The following is an 18,905-nucleotide window of genomic DNA, read 5'->3' on the forward strand; positions in this document are numbered from 1 at the left end:
CATGAAATCTGTTCACCACGGATTGTGGGAACGGGAAGATGCACAGCACAACCAGGGCCAGGATGAGTCTGTTCGCCATGGTCTGCAGGAGGAGAGAGACAAGGGTTTCAGTGGGGCTACCAAGGGAGCTTGTGGGGGCTGAAGTGAGGCCCGGAGGCGCAGGGATGGGAGGGCGGGAAGCAGAGGGCCCCAGGCAGCTGGCAGGCAGCAGGGCCTGTGCCAGTGGGCCAGCAGCAGCCCCGTGCCCTGGCCAAGGCGCCGGGCCCAGGGGCTGGCCCTGGATGCACGGGGACAATGCAGGCCCGGGTTTGGTGCTTGTGCCCTGGCCCTGGCCCAGCCCAGCCCCACCACGTGCGCACTCACCGCTTGCCGAGGCATTGCTGGGCCAGCGTTACCTGCGGGGGCCTTTTCCAGCTGCCCCCATTGTGACACGCTGCCCCTGATGTCACAGGGGCCAGAGGCATCACAGCCGGGCCAGCCCTGACATGGGTCCCCAGCCCAGCTCAGGGGCTCCCAGTGGGCCCAACAATGAAAGCTCCAGCACCCAGCAAGTGCAGCGCCTCTGGGAGGGAATGGGCCCCAGGGGCTCCCTTCACAAAGCAGACAGAAGTGCCCGGACATTTTGTCCTAGGGAAAAGAATATAACCGATAATGTTGAATAGGATACATAATATCAAGTATGGAAGCACCAGAGGTGCTTTTGTGATGGCACTGGTTTCTCTGAGTGGAGTAGGCGAGGGTGGCTCAGTTTTTCCTGCTAGAGTCTTCCCAGATCCAGGCCATCCAACACCGCTGTGAAACGTTCTCATTATTGGACATCATTGAAATGGAACAATAGCCAGACCACCTCCAGGCCACTCTAGATCCAGAAGAGGCACATGCCTGCTTCTGGCAGCGAATTTCAGCTGTTCTGTACAAGAGTGGCCCAAATTGACCCCTCGTGCTGTACTGGAACAGCTGAGCCAGGTGCAGGAATCTCAGGTCAGAGCCCATTCACGTGCTCCAGCTGGCAGGGCCTCAGGGGCCGCCCTGAGCCCTCGCGCGCAGACGGAGAGGCCAGGCCCTGCTCGCTGCCCTCACGGTGGCACTCCTGGCCCCAGCGCTCTCCAAGGGCTTCTCCAGGGGCACCTTCCTGTGGCCTTTCCGTGCCAGCACCAGGCCCAGCAGAGACCTGCAGAGGGGCTGTTGGCAAGGGCCTGCAGGGCCGGCGCCAGGGCCAATGGCTTCCCCCTGCCACAGGGCAGGCTGAGCAGGGCTGTGGGCAAGGAAGCCTTGGCTGTGAGGCCTGTGAGGCCCTGGCACAGGGTGCTCAGAGCAGCTGTGGCTGCCCCGTCCCTGCAAGTGTTCCAGTCCAGGCTGGCTGGGCCTTGGAGCAACCTGGCCCAGGCAGAGGTGTCCCAGCCCATGGCACAGGGGTCGAACTGGATGGCCTTGGAGGTGACTCTGGACACTCACAGACGCAGCGTTTGTTCAGGCACCACCTTTATTGGAACTCTGCACTGACTGCAGCTCCCAGAGGGGACAGAGTTTCCCAATAAGGGCCGTAGGCCGTTTCCTTTTGAAAATCTATCACTTATTTAAAGCATGTTTACTAACAAATCACAATAACAATCATTCTCTGTTAAGAATTCTTTTCTATAGTGTTATAAATGATATAGGAATCAATACAATGAGAATGGTTTTTGTACATTGAAGAGTATCGAAAATTTGATAGTAGGACAAATATTCAAAATATATCAATTGTGGTTCATTCACATAATTTGCAGTGATTATTACAATGAATGATCATTACTATGTAATAGAATGAATAATTGTTTGAAAAGAATTAGTATTTGTTCCTATTATGATTCCCTCTAAATTGACAATTGTATTACTACGGAATGAATTGATTTGTAGATAAGAAAACGAAATACCTAAATTATTTCTAAATGAAGCATGAAGGTAAATCAATGTCCATGTAATGCGCGCCTCGGCCGGGTTTCGGGGTTTCCCCTTTTGGCTGTTGCTGCTCCTGATAGCACAGTCCTGTCCAGCAGAGCCTGCCTGGACTCCCAGGCAGCTTCCAGCTGCAGGCTACCTTAGCAAGCTCAGCTCTTAGGTGATATCAGCTCCTTAGTGATTGTCAGCTCACTTGTGATTTCAGCTCTTTGGCTTGCTAAGAGCCCTTGGCATATGCAGGGAGAGAGAGGAGAAGGCTGTGTGAGGCTCCACAGCGATGTCTTTATTGCTCAGTCAGGGCCCGTGGGCAGGTGGGATATTCCCAGAGGAGAGGGGCCTGCTGTGTCCCCATTCCCCCTGTCCCTTATGTGCCTGTGTTCAGGAGGGCACAGAGAGGATGGGGACTCCTGCCCGCCCCGTGTCCTGTCTGCCTGCCGGGCCTGTCCCAGGGCAGCGGGGCTGTGATTCCTGTGCTGTGTCCCCCTGTCTCTGCTGTCCCTGCTGTCCCTGCTGTCATGGCCTACTGCAGCGTTCCACAGCCTACACAGGAGCCATGGTGTCTCCTGAGCTCTGCAGGGACCTAAGTGACAGTCTGAGTGGTGGCACTCCTGGTTCTCTTGCATTTGGCATCCCGCAGAGCAGAGGCTGGATCACAGCACCCCAGGAACAGCTGCCGGAGGGGAGGAAAGGAGCCTCTGCATGGCCCAGGGGTGCTGTGGTGCCCCTCTGTCAGGAATTCCCCACAGCTGACACCTGAGTCCAACATGAACACCCACAGACACAGCGTTTGTTTAGGCATTGCCTTTATTGCATTTTAGCACTGACTGCATCTCCCAGATGGAAGTCACTCTCCCAAGACAGGAGAGCAGTCAGAGTCATTTTCAAATCACAAAAACATATTTTAAATATTGAAAATAACAAATTCTGATTATAGTCAATCTTGTCTAAGCAACTAGTTCATATACTGTTATATATGATAATTAATAAAAGAGTTAAGTATTTTAATTGTGAAGGTTATGTAAATTTCACTGCTTAAGATAAAAATATAGCATACCTAAATTTTGTTAATTAATATAATTCATACTAGTTTTGATGAATGATAGGAATTATATTATGTAAAGGATAAGGGCCATTACTTAATTATTACTTATTCTTACAATATTAATCTAGAATTATACTACATTAAAGTTATTAAAACTTTGATAAAATATTTTAAATAACATATTTTAAAGTTTTTAAATATTCCTAAACTATTTAACAATTTGAATCAATTTTGAGGCATTTGGCCGGATCTTCCTTCAAATGCCTCCCTCCTTGAGCCAATGCAAAGCTCCTGCATGGAAAAGTGGAAAGAGAGACACTAATATAGATACTATAGATACAATGAAGAGATAGAGGGAAGAGGGGCAGGGAGTGTCATGAGCCCTGAGCCTGTGCCCCAGTGCAGGGCTGTGCTGGGCAGCCAGCGCAGCTCTGTGCGCTGGCTGCTCACAAAGATGTGCGGCTCGCCTTGGCCGGCCCAAAGGAAGCTTTTCTTCACACAGGCCACTGCCTCTGGTCCTCCAAAAGCCTGCCCTGCCTACCTTCAGCATCATATTTGTATCCATATTGATTTGAATCAGCCTGGCCATTTGCTTTTCCAATCCTTTGAGGGTCCGGCGCATTTGCTCCATTTCTCTGTTTCTCTTTTTAAGGAGCCGCCTTCTCTTCTCGATTTTAACCTTCCTCCTTCTGGCCTGTTCTTCAGCTCTCTGGGCCGCTGCTCTCTGCCTGGCGGCTGCCCTTCTGCGCCGGAGCCACCACCCCAAAGGCAGGAGCAGTGCCTGAGCAATTTGCCAGATCTGGGGAAGGTACCGGAAGGCAGCCAGGAGCCGGGATCCCCAGCCAGGCTCAGGCGGTTCTGGGGGGGCCGGTTTCTCTTCCTCCACATGGTGCTGCACATCCCCATGAAATCTGTTCACCACGGATTGTGGGAACGGGAAGATGCACAGCACAACCAGGGCCAGGATGAGTCTGTTCGCCATGGTCTGCAGGAGGAGAGAGACAAGGGTTTCAGTGGGGCTACCAAGGGAGCTTGTGGGGGCTGAAGTGAGGCCCGGAGGCGCAGGGATGGGAGGGCGGGAAGCAGAGGGCCCCAGGCAGCTGGCAGGCAGCAGGGCCTGTGCCAGTGGGCCAGCAGCAGCCCCGTGCCCTGGCCAAGGCGCCGGGCCCAGGGGCTGGCCCTGGATGCACGGGGACAATGCAGGCCCGGGTTTGGTGCTTGTGCCCTGGCCCTGGCCCAGCCCAGCCCCACCACGTGCGCACTCACCGATTGCCGAGGCATTGCTGGGCCAGCGTTACCTGCGGGGGCCTTTTCCAGCTGCCCCCATTGTGACACGCTGCCCCTGATGTCACAGGGGCCAGAGGCATCACAGCCGGGCCAGCCCTGACATGGGTCCCCAGCCCAGCTCAGGGGCTCCCAGTGGGCCCAACAATGAAAGCTCCAGCACCCAGCAAGTGCAGCGCCTCTGGGAGGGAATGGGCCCCAGGGGCTCCCTTCACAAAGCAGACAGAAGTGCCCGGACATTTTGTCCTAGGGAAAAGAATATAACCGATAATGTTGAATAGGATACATAATATCAAGTATGGAAGCACCAGAGGTGCTTTTGTGATGGCACTGGTTTCTCTGAGTGGAGTAGGCGAGGGTGGCTCAGTTTTTCCTGCTAGAGTCTTCCCAGATCCAGGCCATCCAACACCGCTGTGAAACGTTCTCATTATTGGACATCATTGAAATGGAACAATAGCCAGACCACCTCCAGGCCACTCTAGATCCAGAAGAGGCACATGCCTGCTTCTGGCAGCGAATTTCAGCTGTTCTGTACAAGAGTGGCCCAAATTGACCCCTCGTGCTGTACTGGAACAGCTGAGCCAGGTGCAGGAATCTCAGGTCAGAGCCCATTCACGTGCTCCAGCTGGCAGGGCCTCAGGGGCCGCCCTGAGCCCTCGCGCGCGGACGGAGAGGCCAGGCCCTGCTCGCTGCCCTCACGGTGGCACTCCTGGCCCCAGCGCTCTCCAAGGGCTTCTCCAGGGGCACCTTCCTGTGGCCTTTCCGTGCCAGCACCAGGCCCAGCAGAGACCTGCAGAGGGGCTGTTGGCAAGGGCCTGCAGGGCCGGCGCCAGGGCCAATGGCTTCCCCCTGCCACAGGGCAGGCTGAGCAGGGCTGTGGGCAAGGAAGCCTTGGCTGTGAGGCCTGTGAGGCCCTGGCACAGGGTGCTCAGAGCAGCTGTGGCTGCCCCGTCCCTGCAAGTGTTCCAGTCCAGGCTGGCTGGGCCTTGGAGCAACCTGGCCCAGGCAGAGGTGTCCCAGCCCATGGCACAGGGGTCGAACTGGATGGCCTTGGAGGTGACTCTGGACACTCACAGACGCAGCGTTTGTTCAGGCACCACCTTTATTGGAACTCTGCACTGACTGCAGCTCCCAGAGGGGACAGAGTTTCCCAATAAGGGCCGTAGGCCGTTTCCTTTTGAAAATCTATCACTTATTTAAAGCATGTTTAATAACAAATCACAATAACAATCATTCTCTGTTAAGAATTCTTTTCTATAGTGTTATAAATGATATAGGAATCAATACAATGAGAATGGTTTTTGTACATTGAAGAGTATCGAAAATTTGATAGTAGGACAAATATTCAAAATATATCAATTGTGGTTCATTCACATAATTTGCAGTGATTATTACAATGAATGATCATTACTATGTAATAGAATGAATAATTGTTTGAAAAGAATTAGTATTTGTTCCTATTATGATTCCCTCTAAATTGACAATTGTATTACTACGGAATGAATTGATTTGTAGATAAGAAAACGAAATACCTAAATTATTTCTAAATGAAGCATGAAGGTAAATCAATGTCCATGTAATGCGCGCCTCGGCCGGGTTTCGGGGTTTCCCCTTTTGGCTGTTGCTGCTCCTGATAGCACAGTCCTGTCCAGCAGAGCCTGCCTGGACTCCCAGGCAGCTTCCAGCTGCAGGCTACCTTAGCAAGCTCAGCTCTTAGGTGATATCAGCTCCTTAGTGATTGTCAGCTCACTTGTGATTTCAGCTCTTTGGCTTGCTAAGAGCCCTTGGCATATGCAGGGAGAGAGAGGAGAAGGCTGTGTGAGGCTCCACAGGGATGTCTTTATTGCTCAGTCAGGGCCCGTGGGCAGGTGGGATATTCCCAGAGGAGAGGGGCCTGCTGTGTCCCCATTCCCCCTGTCCCTTATGTGCCTGTGTTCAGGAGGGCACAGAGAGGATGGGGACTCCTGCCCGCCCCGTGTCCTGTCTGCCTGCCGGGCCTGTCCCAGGGCAGCGGGGCTGTGATTCCTGCCCTGTGTCCCCCTGTCTCTGCTGTCCCTGCTGTCCCTGCTGTCATGGCCTACTGCAGCGTTCCACAGCCTACACAGGAGCCATGGTGTCTCCTGAGCTCTGCAGGGACCTAAGTGACAGTCTGAGTGGTGGCACTCCTGGTTCTCTTGCATTTGGCATCCCGCAGAGCAGAGGCTGGATCACAGCACCCCAGGAACAGCTGCCGGAGGGGAGGAAAGGAGCCTCTGCATGGCCCAGGGGTGCTGTGGTGCCCCTCTGTCAGGAATTCCCCACAGCTGACACCTGAGTCCAACATGAACACCCACAGACACAGCGTTTGTTTAGGCATTGCCTTTATTGCATTTTAGCACTGACTGCATCTCCCAGATGGAAGTCACTCTCCCAAGACAGGAGAGCAGTCAGAGTCATTTTCAAATCACAAAAACATATTTTAAATATTGAAAATAACAAATTCTGATTATAGTCAATCTTGTCTAAGCAACTAGTTCATATACTGTTATATATGATAATTAATAAAAGAGTTAAGTATTTTAATTGTGAAGGTTATGTAAATTTCACTGCTTAAGATAAAAATATAGCATACCTAAATTTTGTTAATTAATATAATTCATACTAGTTTTGATGAATGATAGGAATTATATTATGTAAAGGATAAGGGCCATTACTTAATTATTACTTATTCTTACAATATTAATCTAGAATTATACTGCATTAAAGTTATTAAAACTTTGATAAAATATTTTAAATAACATATTTTAAAGTTTTTAAATATTCCTAAACTATTTAACAATTTGAATCAATTTTGAGGCATTTGGCCGGATCTTCCTTCAAATGCCTCCCTCCTTGAGCCAATGCAAAGCTCCTGCATGGAAAAGTGGAGACACTAATATAGATACTATAGATACAATGAAGAGATAGAGGGAAGAGGGGCAGGGAGTGTCATGAGCCCTGAGCCTGTGCCCCAGTGCAGGGCTGTGCTGGGCAGCCAGCGCAGCTCTGTGCGCTGGCTGCTCACAAAGATGTGCGGCTCGCCTTGGCCGGCCCAAAGGAAGCTTTTCTTCACACAGGCCACTGCCTCTGGTCCTCCAAAAGCCTGCCCTGCCTACCTTCAGCATCATATTTGTATCCATATTGATTTGAATCAGCCTGGCCATTTGCTTTTCCAATCCTTTGAGGGTCCGGCGCATTTGCTCCATTTCTTTGTTTCTCTTTTTAAGGAGCCGCCTTCTCTTCTCCATTTTAACCTTCCTCCTTCTGGCCTGTTCTTCAGCTCTCTGGGCCGCTGCTCTCTGCCTGGCGGCTGCCCTTCTGCGCCGGAGCCACCACCCCAAAGGCAGGAGCAGTGCCTGAGCAATTTGCCAGATCTGGGGAAGGTACCGGAAGGCAGCCAGGAGCCGGGATCCCCAGCCAGGCTCAGGCGGTTCTGGGGGGGCCGGTTTCTCTTCCTCCACATGGTGCTGCACATCCCCATGAAATCTGTTCACCACGGATTGTGGGAACGGGAAGATGCACAGCACAACCAGGGCCAGGATGAGTCTGTTCGCCATGGTCTGCAGGAGGAGAGAGACAAGGGTTTCAGTGGGGCTACCAAGGGAGCTTGTGGGGGCTGAAGTGAGGCCCGGAGGCGCAGGGATGGGAGGGCGGGAAGCAGAGGGCCCCAGGCAGCTGGCAGGCAGCAGGGCCTGTGCCAGTGGGCCAGCAGCAGCCCCGTGCCCTGGCCAAGGCGCCGGGCCCAGGGGCTGGCCCTGGATGCACGGGGACAATGCAGGCCCGGGTTTGGTGCTTGTGCCCTGGCCCTGGCCCAGCCCAGCCCCACCACGTGCGCACTCACCGCTTGCCGAGGCATTGCTGGGCCAGCGTTACCTGCGGGGGCCTTTTCCAGCTGCCCCCATTGTGACACGCTGCCCCTGATGTCACAGGGGCCAGAGGCATCACAGCCGGGCCAGCCCTGACATGGGTCCCCAGCCCAGCTCAGGGGCTCCCAGTGGGCCCAACAATGAAAGCTCCAGCACCCAGCAAGTGCAGCGCCTCTGGGAGGGAATGGGCCCCAGGGGCTCCCTTCACAAAGCAGACAGAAGTGCCCGGACATTTTGTCCTAGGGAAAAGAATATAACCGATAATGTTGAATAGGATACATAATATCAAGTATGGAAGCACCAGAGGTGCTTTTGTGATGGCACTGGTTTCTCTGAGTGGAGTAGGCGAGGGTGGCTCAGTTTTTCCTGCTAGAGTCTTCCCAGATCCAGGCCATCCAACACCGCTGTGAAACGTTCTCATTATTGGACATCATTGAAATGGAACAATAGCCAGACCACCTCCAGGCCACTCTAGATCCAGAAGAGGCACATGCCTGCTTCTGGCAGCGAATTTCAGCTGTTCTGTACAAGAGTGGCCCAAATTGACCCCTCGTGCTGTACTGGAACAGCTGAGCCAGGTGCAGGAATCTCAGGTCAGAGCCCATTCACGTGCTCCAGCTGGCAGGGCCTCAGGGGCCGCCCTGAGCCCTCGCGCGCAGACGGAGAGGCCAGGCCCTGCTCGCTGCCCTCACGGTGGCACTCCTGGCCCCAGCGCTCTCCAAGGGCTTCTCCAGGGGCACCTTCCTGTGGCCTTTCCGTGCCAGCACCAGGCCCAGCAGAGACCTGCAGAGGGGCTGTTGGCAAGGGCCTGCAGGGCCGGCGCCAGGGCCAATGGCTTCCCCCTGCCACAGGGCAGGCTGAGCAGGGCTGTGGGCAAGGAAGCCTTGGCTGTGAGGCCTGTGAGGCCCTGGCACAGGGTGCTCAGAGCAGCTGTGGCTGCCCCGTCCCTGCAAGTGTTCCAGTCCAGGCTGGCTGGGCCTTGGAGCAACCTGGCCCAGGCAGAGGTGTCCCAGCCCATGGCACAGGGGTCGAACTGGATGGCCTTGGAGGTGACTCTGGACACTCACAGACGCAGCGTTTGTTCAGGCACCACCTTTATTGGAACTCTGCACTGACTGCAGCTCCCAGAGGGGACAGAGTTTCCCAATAAGGGCCGTAGGCCGTTTCCTTTTGAAAATCTATCACTTATTTAAAGCATGTTTAATAACAAATCACAATAACAATCATTCTCTGTTAAGAATTCTTTTCTATAGTGTTATAAATGATATAGGAATCAATACAATGAGAATGGTTTTTGTACATTGAAGAGTATCGAAAATTTGATAGTAGGACAAATATTCAAAATATATCAATTGTGGTTCATTCACATAATTTGCAGTGATTATTACAATGAATGATCATTACTATGTAATAGAATGAATAATTGTTTGAAAAGAATTAGTATTTGTTCCTATTATGATTCCCTCTAAATTGACAATTGTATTACTACGGAATGAATTGATTTGTAGATAAGAAAACGAAATACCTAAATTATTTCTAAATGAAGCATGAAGGTAAATCAATGTCCATGTAATGCGCGCCTCGGCCGGGTTTCGGGGTTTCCCCTTTTGGCTGTTGCTGCTCCTGATAGCACAGTCCTGTCCAGCAGAGCCTGCCTGGACTCCCAGGCAGCTTCCAGCTGCAGGCTACCTTAGCAAGCTCAGCTCTTAGGTGATATCAGCTCCTTAGTGATTGTCAGCTCACTTGTGATTTCAGCTCTTTGGCTTGCTAAGAGCCCTTGGCATATGCAGGGAGAGAGAGGAGAAGGCTGTGTGAGGCTCCACAGCGATGTCTTTATTGCTCAGTCAGGGCCCGTGGGCAGGTGGGATATTCCCAGAGGAGAGGGGCCTGCTGTGTCCCCATTCCCCCTGTCCCTTATGTGCCTGTGTTCAGGAGGGCACAGAGAGGATGGGGACTCCTGCCCGCCCCGTGTCCTGTCTGCCTGCCGGGCCTGTCCCAGGGCAGCGGGGCTGTGATTCCTGTGCTGTGTCCCCCTGTCTCTGCTGTCCCTGCTGTCCCTGCTGTCATGGCCTACTGCAGCGTTCCACAGCCTACACAGGAGCCATGGTGTCTCCTGAGCTCTGCAGGGACCTAAGTGACAGTCTGAGTGGTGGCACTCCTGGTTCTCTTGCATTTGGCATCCCGCAGAGCAGAGGCTGGATCACAGCACCCCAGGAACAGCTGCCGGAGGGGAGGAAAGGAGCCTCTGCATGGCCCAGGGGTGCTGTGGTGCCCCTCTGTCAGGAATTCCCCACAGCTGACACCTGAGTCCAACATGAACACCCACAGACACAGCGTTTGTTTAGGCATTGCCTTTATTGCATTTTAGCACTGACTGCATCTCCCAGATGGAAGTCACTCTCCCAAGACAGGAGAGCAGTCAGAGTCATTTTCAAATCACAAAAACATATTTTAAATATTGAAAATAACAAATTCTGATTATAGTCAATCTTGTCTAAGCAACTAGTTCATATACTGTTATATATGATAATTAATAAAAGAGTTAAGTATTTTAATTGTGAAGGTTATGTAAATTTCACTGCTTAAGATAAAAATATAGCATACCTAAATTTTGTTAATTAATATAATTCATACTAGTTTTGATGAATGATAGGAATTATATTATGTAAAGGATAAGGGCCATTACTTAATTATTACTTATTCTTACAATATTAATCTAGAATTATACTGCATTAAAGTTATTAAAACTTTGATAAAATATTTTAAATAACATATTTTAAAGTTTTTAAATATTCCTAAACTATTTAACAATTTGAATCAATTTTGAGGCATTTGGCCGGATCTTCCTTCAAATGCCTCCCTCCTTGAGCCAATGCAAAGCTCCTGCATGGAAAAGTGGAGACACTAATATAGATACTATAGATACAATGAAGAGATAGAGGGAAGAGGGGCAGGGAGTGTCATGAGCCCTGAGCCTGTGCCCCAGTGCAGGGCTGTGCTGGGCAGCCAGCGCAGCTCTGTGCGCTGGCTGCTCACAAAGATGTGCGGCTCGCCTTGGCCGGCCCAAAGGAAGCTTTTCTTCACACAGGCCACTGCCTCTGGTCCTCCAAAAGCCTGCCCTGCCTACCTTCAGCATCATATTTGTATCCATATTGATTTGAATCAGCCTGGCCATTTGCTTTTCCAATCCTTTGAGGGTCCGGCGCATTTGCTCCATTTCTTTGTTTCTCTTTTTAAGGAGCCGCCTTCTCTTCTCCATTTTAACCTTCCTCCTTCTGGCCTGTTCTTCAGCTCTCTGGGCCGCTGCTCTCTGCCTGGCGGCTGCCCTTCTGCGCCGGAGCCACCACCCCAAAGGCAGGAGCAGTGCCTGAGCAATTTGCCAGATCTGGGGAAGGTATCGGAAGGCAGCCAGGAGCCGGGATCCCCAGCCAGGCTCAGGCGGTTCTGGGGGGGCCGGTTTCTCTTCCTCCACATGGTGCTGCACATCCCCATGAAATCTGTTCACCACGGATTGTGGGAACGGGAAGATGCACAGCACAACCAGGGCCAGGATGAGTCTGTTCGCCATGGTCTGCAGGAGGAGAGAGACAAGGGTTTCAGTGGGGCTACCAAGGGAGCTTGTGGGGGCTGAAGTGAGGCCCGGAGGCGCAGGGATGGGAGGGCGGGAAGCAGAGGGCCCCAGGCAGCTGGCAGGCAGCAGGGCCTGTGCCAGTGGGCCAGCAGCAGCCCCGTGCCCTGGCCAAGGCGCCGGGCCCAGGGGCTGGCCCTGGATGCACGGGGACAATGCAGGCCCGGGTTTGGTGCTTGTGCCCTGGCCCTGGCCCAGCCCAGCCCTACCACGTGCGCACTCACCGCTTGCCGAGGCATTGCTGGGCCAGCGTTACCTGCGGGGGCCTTTTCCAGCTGCCCCCATTGTGACACGCTGCCCCTGATGTCACAGGGGCCAGAGGCATCACAGCCGGGCCAGCCCTGACATGGGTCCCCAGCCCAGCTCAGGGGCTCCCAGTGGGCCCAACAATGAAAGCTCCAGCACCCAGCAAGTGCAGCGCCTCTGGGAGGGAATGGGCCCCAGGGGCTCCCTTCACAAAGCAGACAGAAGTGCCCGGACATTTTGTCCTAGGGAAAAGAATATAACCGATAATGTTGAATAGGATACATAATATCAAGTATGGAAGCACCAGAGGTGCTTTTGTAATGGCACTGGTTTCTCTGAGTGGAGTAGGCGAGGGTGGCTCAGTTTTTCCTGCTAGAGTCTTCCCAGATCCAGGCCATCCAACACCGCTGTGAAATGTTCTCATTATTGGACATCATTGAAATGGAACAATAGCCAGACCACCTCCAGGCCACTCTAGATCCAGAAGAGGCACATGCCTGCTTCTGGCAGCGAATTTCAGCTGTTCTGTACAAGAGTGGCCCAAATTGACCCCTCGTGCTGTACTGGAACAGCTGAGCCAGGTGCAGGAATCTCAGGTCAGAGCCCATTCACGTGCTCCAGCTGGCAGGGCCTCAGGGGCCGCCCTGAGCCCTCGCGCGCGGACGGAGAGGCCAGGCCCTGCTCGCTGCCCTCACGGTGGCACTCCTGGCCCCAGCGCTCTCCAAGGGCTTCTCCAGGGGCACCTTCCTGTGGCCTTTCCGTGCCTGCACCAGGCCCAGCAGTGACCTGCAGAGGGGCTGTTGGCAAGGGCCTGCAGGGCCGGCGCCAGGGCCAATGGCTTCCCCCTGCCACAGGGCAGGCTGAGCAGGGCTGTGGGCAAGGAAGCCTTGGCTGTGAGGCCTGTGAGGCCCTGGCACAGGGTGCTCAGAGCAGCTGTGGCTGCCCCGTCCCTGCAAGTGTTCCAGTCCAGGCTGGCTGGGCCTTGGAGCAACCTGGCCCAGGCAGAGGTGTCCCAGCCCATGGCACAGGGGTCGAACTGGATGGCCTTGGAGGTGACTCTGGACACTCACAGACGCAGCGTTTGTTCAGGCACCACCTTTATTGGAACTCTGCACTGACTGCAGCTCCCAGAGGGGACAGAGTTTCCCAATAAGGGCCGTAGGCCGTTTCCTTTTGAAAATCTATCACTTATTTAAAGCATGTTTAATAACAAATCACAATAACAATCATTCTCTGTTAAGAATTCTTTTCTATAGTGTTATAAATGATATAGGAATCAATACAATGAGAATGGTTTTTGTACATTGAAGAGTATCGAAAATTTGATAGTAGGACAAATATTCAAAATATATCAATTGTGGTTCATTCACATAATTTGCAGTGATTATTACAATGAATGATCATTACTATGTAATAGAATGAATAATTGTTTGAAAAGAATTAGTATTTGTTCCTATTATGATTCCCTCTAAATTGACAATTGTATTACTACGGAATGAATTGATTTGTAGATAAGAAAACGAAATACCTAAATTATTTCTAAATGAAGCATGAAGGTAAATCAATGTCCATGTAATGCGCGCCTCGGCCGGGTTTCGGGGTTTCCCCTTTTGGCTGTTGCTGCTCCTGATAGCACAGTCCTGTCCAGCAGAGCCTGCCTGGACTCCCAGGCAGCTTCCAGCTGCAGGCTACCTTAGCAAGCTCAGCTCTTAGGTGATATCAGCTCCTTAGTGATTGTCAGCTCACTTGTGATTTCAGCTCTTTGGCTTGCTAAGAGCCCTTGGCATATGCAGGGAGAGAGAGGAGAAGGCTGTGTGAGGCTCCACAGCGATGTCTTTATTGCTCAGTCAGGGCCCGTGGGCAGGTGGGATATTCCCAGAGGAGAGGGGCCTGCTGTGTCCCCATTCCCCCTGTCCCTTATGTGCCTGTGTTCAGGAGGGCACAGAGAGGATGGGGACTCCTGCCCGCCCCGTGTCCTGTCTGCCTGCCGGGCCTGTCCCAGGGCAGCGGGGCTGTGATTCCTGCCCTGTGTCCCCCTGTCTCTGCTGTCCCTGCTGTCCCTGCTGTCATGGCCTACTGCAGCGTTCCACAGCCTACACAGGAGCCATGGTGTCTCCTGAGCTCTGCAGGGACCTAAGTGACAGTCTGAGTGGTGGCACTCCTGGTTCTCTTGCATTTGGCATCCCGCAGAGCAGAGGCTGGATCACAGCACCCCAGGAACAGCTGCCGGAGGGGAGGAAAGGAGCCTCTGCATGGCCCAGGGGTGCTGTGGTGCCCCTCTGTCAGGAATTCCCCACAGCTGACACCTGAGTCCAACATGAACACCCACAGACACAGCGTTTGTTTAGGCATTGCCTTTATTGCATTTTAGCACTGACTGCATCTCCCAGATGGAAGTCACTCTCCCAAGACAGGAGAGCAGTCAGAGTCATTTTCAAATCACAAAAACATATTTTAAATATTGAAAATAACAAATTCTGATTATAGTCAATCTTGTCTAAGCAACTAGTTCATATACTGTTATATATGATAATTAATAAAAGAGTTAAGTATTTTAATTGTGAAGGTTATGTAAATTTCACTGCTTAAGATAAAAATATAGCATACCTAAATTTTGTTAATTAATATAATTCATACTAGTTTTGATGAATGATAGGAATTATATTATGTAAAGGATAAGGGCCATTACTTAATTATTACTTATTCTTACAATATTAATCTAGAATTATACTGCATTAAAGTTATTAAAACTTTGATAAAATATTTTAAATAACATATTTTAAAGTTTTTAAATATTCCTAAACTATTTAACAATTTGAATCAATTTTGAGGCATTTGGCCGGATCTTCCTTCAAATGCCTCCCTCCTTGAGCCAATGCAAAGCTCCTGCATGGAAAAGTGGAAAGAGAGACACTAATATAGATACTATAGATACAATGAAGAGATAGAGGGAAGAGGGGCAGGGAGTGTCATGAGCCCTGAGCCTGTGCCCCAGTGCAGGGCTGTGCTGGGCAGCCAGCGCAGCTCTGTGCGCTGGCTGCTCACAAAGATGTGCGGCTCGCCTTGGCCGGCCCAAAGGAAGCTTTTCTTCACACAGGCCACTGCCTCTGGTCCTCCAAAAGCCTGCCCTGCCTACCTTCAGCATCATATTTGTATCCATATTGATTTGAATCAGCCTGGCCATTTGCTTTTCCAATCCTTTGAGGGTCCGGCGCATTTGCTCCATTTCTTTGTTTCTCTTTTTAAGGAGCCGCCTTCTCTTCTCGATTTTAACCTTCCTCCTTCTGGCCTGTTCTTCAGCTCTCTGGGCCGCTGCTCTCTGCCTGGCGGCTGCCCTTCTGCGCCGGAGCCACCACCCCAAAGGCAGGAGCAGTGCCTGAGCAATTTGCCAGATCTGGGGAAGGTACCGGAAGGCAGCCAGGAGCCGGGATCCCCAGCCAGGCTCAGGCGGTTCTGGGGGGGCCGGTTTCTCTTCCTCCACATGGTGCTGCACATCCCCATGAAATCTGTTCACCACGGATTGTGGGAACGGGAAGATGCACAGCACAACCAGGGCCAGGATGAGTCTGTTCGCCATGGTCTGCAGGAGGAGAGAGACAAGGGTTTCAGTGGGGCTACCAAGGGAGCTTGTGGGGGCTGAAGTGAGGCCCGGAGGCGCAGGGATGGGAGGGCGGGAAGCAGAGGGCCCCAGGCAGCTGGCAGGCAGCAGGGCCTGTGCCAGTGGGCCAGCAGCAGCCCCGTGCCCTGGCCAAGGCGCCGGGCCCAGGGGCTGGCCCTGGATGCACGGGGACAATGCAGGCCCGGGTTTGGTGCTTGTGCCCTGGCCCTGGCCCAGCCCAGCCCCACCACGTGCGCACTCACCGATTGCCGAGGCATTGCTGGGCCAGCGTTACCTGCGGGGGCCTTTTCCAGCTGCCCCCATTGTGACACGCTGCCCCTGATGTCACAGGGGCCAGAGGCATCACAGCCGGGCCAGCCCTGACATGGGTCCCCAGCCCAGCTCAGGGGCTCCCAGTGGGCCCAACAATGAAAGCTCCAGCACCCAGCAAGTGCAGCGCCTCTGGGAGGGAATGGGCCCCAGGGGCTCCCTTCACAAAGCAGACAGAAGTGCCCGGACATTTTGTCCTAGGGAAAAGAATATAACCGATAATGTTGAATAGGATACATAATATCAAGTATGGAAGCACCAGAGGTGCTTTTGTGATGGCACTGGTTTCTCTGAGTGGAGTAGGCGAGGGTGGCTCAGTTTTTCCTGCTAGAGTCTTCCCAGATCCAGGCCATCCAACACCGCTGTGAAACGTTCTCATTATTGGACATCATTGAAATGGAACAATAGCCAGACCACCTCCAGGCCACTCTAGATCCAGAAGAGGCACATGCCTGCTTCTGGCAGCGAATTTCAGCTGTTCTGTACAAGAGTGGCCCAAATTGACCCCTCGTGCTGTACTGGAACAGCTGAGCCAGGTGCAGGAATCTCAGGTCAGAGCCCATTCACGTGCTCCAGCTGGCAGGGCCTCAGGGGCCGCCCTGAGCCCTCGCGCGCAGACGGAGAGGCCAGGCCCTGCTCGCTGCCCTCACGGTGGCACTCCTGGCCCCAGCGCTCTCCAAGGGCTTCTCCAGGGGCACCTTCCTGTGGCCTTTCCGTGCCAGCACCAGGCCCAGCAGAGACCTGCAGAGGGGCTGTTGGCAAGGGCCTGCAGGGCCGGCGCCAGGGCCAATGGCTTCCCCCTGCCACAGGGCAGGCTGAGCAGGGCTGTGGGCAAGGAAGCCTTGGCTGTGAGGCCTGTGAGGCCCTGGCACAGGGTGCTCAGAGCAGCTGTGGCTGCCCCGTCCCTGCAAGTGTTCCAGTCCAGGCTGGCTGGGCCTTGGAGCAACCTGGCCCAGGCAGAGGTGTCCCAGCCCATGGCACAGGGGTCGAACTGGATGGCCTTGGAGGTGACTCTGGACACTCACAGACGCAGCGTTTGTTCAGGCACCACCTTTATTGGAACTCTGCACTGACTGCAGCTCCCAGAGGGGACAGAGTTTCCCAATAAGGGCCGTAGGCCGTTTCCTTTTGAAAATCTATCACTTATTTAAAGCATGTTTAATAACAAATCACAATAACAATCATTCTCTGTTAAGAATTCTTTTCTATAGTGTTATAAATGATATAGGAATCAATACAATGAGAATGGTTTTTGTACATTGAAGAGTATCGAAAATTTGATAGTAGGACAAATATTCAAAATATATCAATTGTGGTTCATTCACATAATTTGCAGTGATTATTACAATGAATGATCATTACTATGTAATAGAATGAATAATTGTTTGAAAAGAATTAGTATTTGTTCCTATTATGATTCCCTCTAAATTGACAATTGTATTACTACGGAATGAATTGATTTGTAGATAAGAAAACGAAATACCTAAATTATTTCCTAATGAAGCATGAAGGTAAATCAATGTCCATTTAATGCGCGCCTCGGCCGGGTTTCGGGGTTTCCCCTTTTGGCTGTTGCTGCTCCTGATAGCACAGTCCTGTCCAGCAGAGCCTGCCTGGACTCCCAGGCAGCTTCCAGCTGCAGGCTACCTTAGCAAGCTCAGCTCTTAGGTGATATCAGCTCCTTAGTGATTGTCAGCTCACTTGTGATTTCAGCTCTTTGGCTTGCTAAGAGCCCTTGGCATATGCAGGGAGAGAGAGGAGAAGGCTGTGTGAGGCTCCACAGCGATGTCTTTATTGCTCAGTCAGGGCCCGTGGGCAGGTGGGATATTCCCAGAGGAGAGGGGCCTGCTGTGTCCCCATTCCCCCTGTCCCTTATGTGCCTGTGTTCAGGAGGGCACAGAGAGGATGGGGACTCCTGCCCGCCCCGTGTCCTGTCTGCCTGCCGGGCCTGTCCCAGGGCAGCGGGGCTGTGATTCCTGTGCTGTGTCCCCCTGTCTCTGCTGTCCCTGCTGTCCCTGCTGTCATGGCCTACTGCAGCGTTCCACAGCCTACACAGGAGCCATGGTGTCTCCTGAGCTCTGCAGGGACCTAAGTGACAGTCTGAGTGGTGGCACTCCTGGTTCTCTTGCATTTGGCATCCCGCAGAGCAGAGGCTGGATCACAGCACCCCAGGAACAGCTGCCGGAGGGGAGGAAAGGAGCCTCTGCATGGCCCAGGGGTGCTGTGGTGCCCCTCTGTCAGGAATTCCCCACAGCTGACACCTGAGTCCAACATGAACACCCACAGACACAGCGTTTGTTTAGGCATTGCCTTTATTGCATTTTAGCACTGACTGCATCTCCCAGATGGAAGTCACTCTCCCAAGACAGGAGAGCAGTCAGAGTCATTTTCAAATCACAAAAACATATTTTAAATATTGAAAATAACAAATTCTGATTATAGTCAATCTTGTCTAAGCAACTAGTTCATATACTGTTATATATGATAATTAATAAAAGAGTTAAGTATTTTAATTGTGAAGGTTATGTAAATTTCACTGCTTAAGATAAAAATATAGCATACCTAAATTTTGTTAATTAATATAATTCATACTAGTTTTGATGAATGATAGGAATTATATTATGTAAAGGATAAGGGCCATTACTTAATTATTACTTATTCTTACAATATTAATCTAGAATTATACTACATTAAAGTTATTAAAACTTTGATAAAATATTTTAAATAACATATTTTAAAGTTTTTAAATATTCCTAAACTATTTAACAATTTGAATCAATTTTGAGGCATTTGGCCGGATCTTCCTTCAAATGCCTCCCTCCTTGAGCCAATGCAAAGCTCCTGCATGGAAAAGTGGAAAGAGAGACACTAATATAGATACTATAGATACAATGAAGAGATAGAGGGAAGAGGGGCAGGGAGTGTCATGAGCCCTGAGCCTGTGCCCCAGTGCAG

The sequence above is a fragment of the Agelaius phoeniceus genome, chromosome 32 (genome assembly GCF_051311805.1).
Source record: "Agelaius phoeniceus isolate bAgePho1 chromosome 32, bAgePho1.hap1, whole genome shotgun sequence".
Lineage (NCBI taxonomy): Eukaryota > Metazoa > Chordata > Aves > Passeriformes > Icteridae > Agelaius > Agelaius phoeniceus.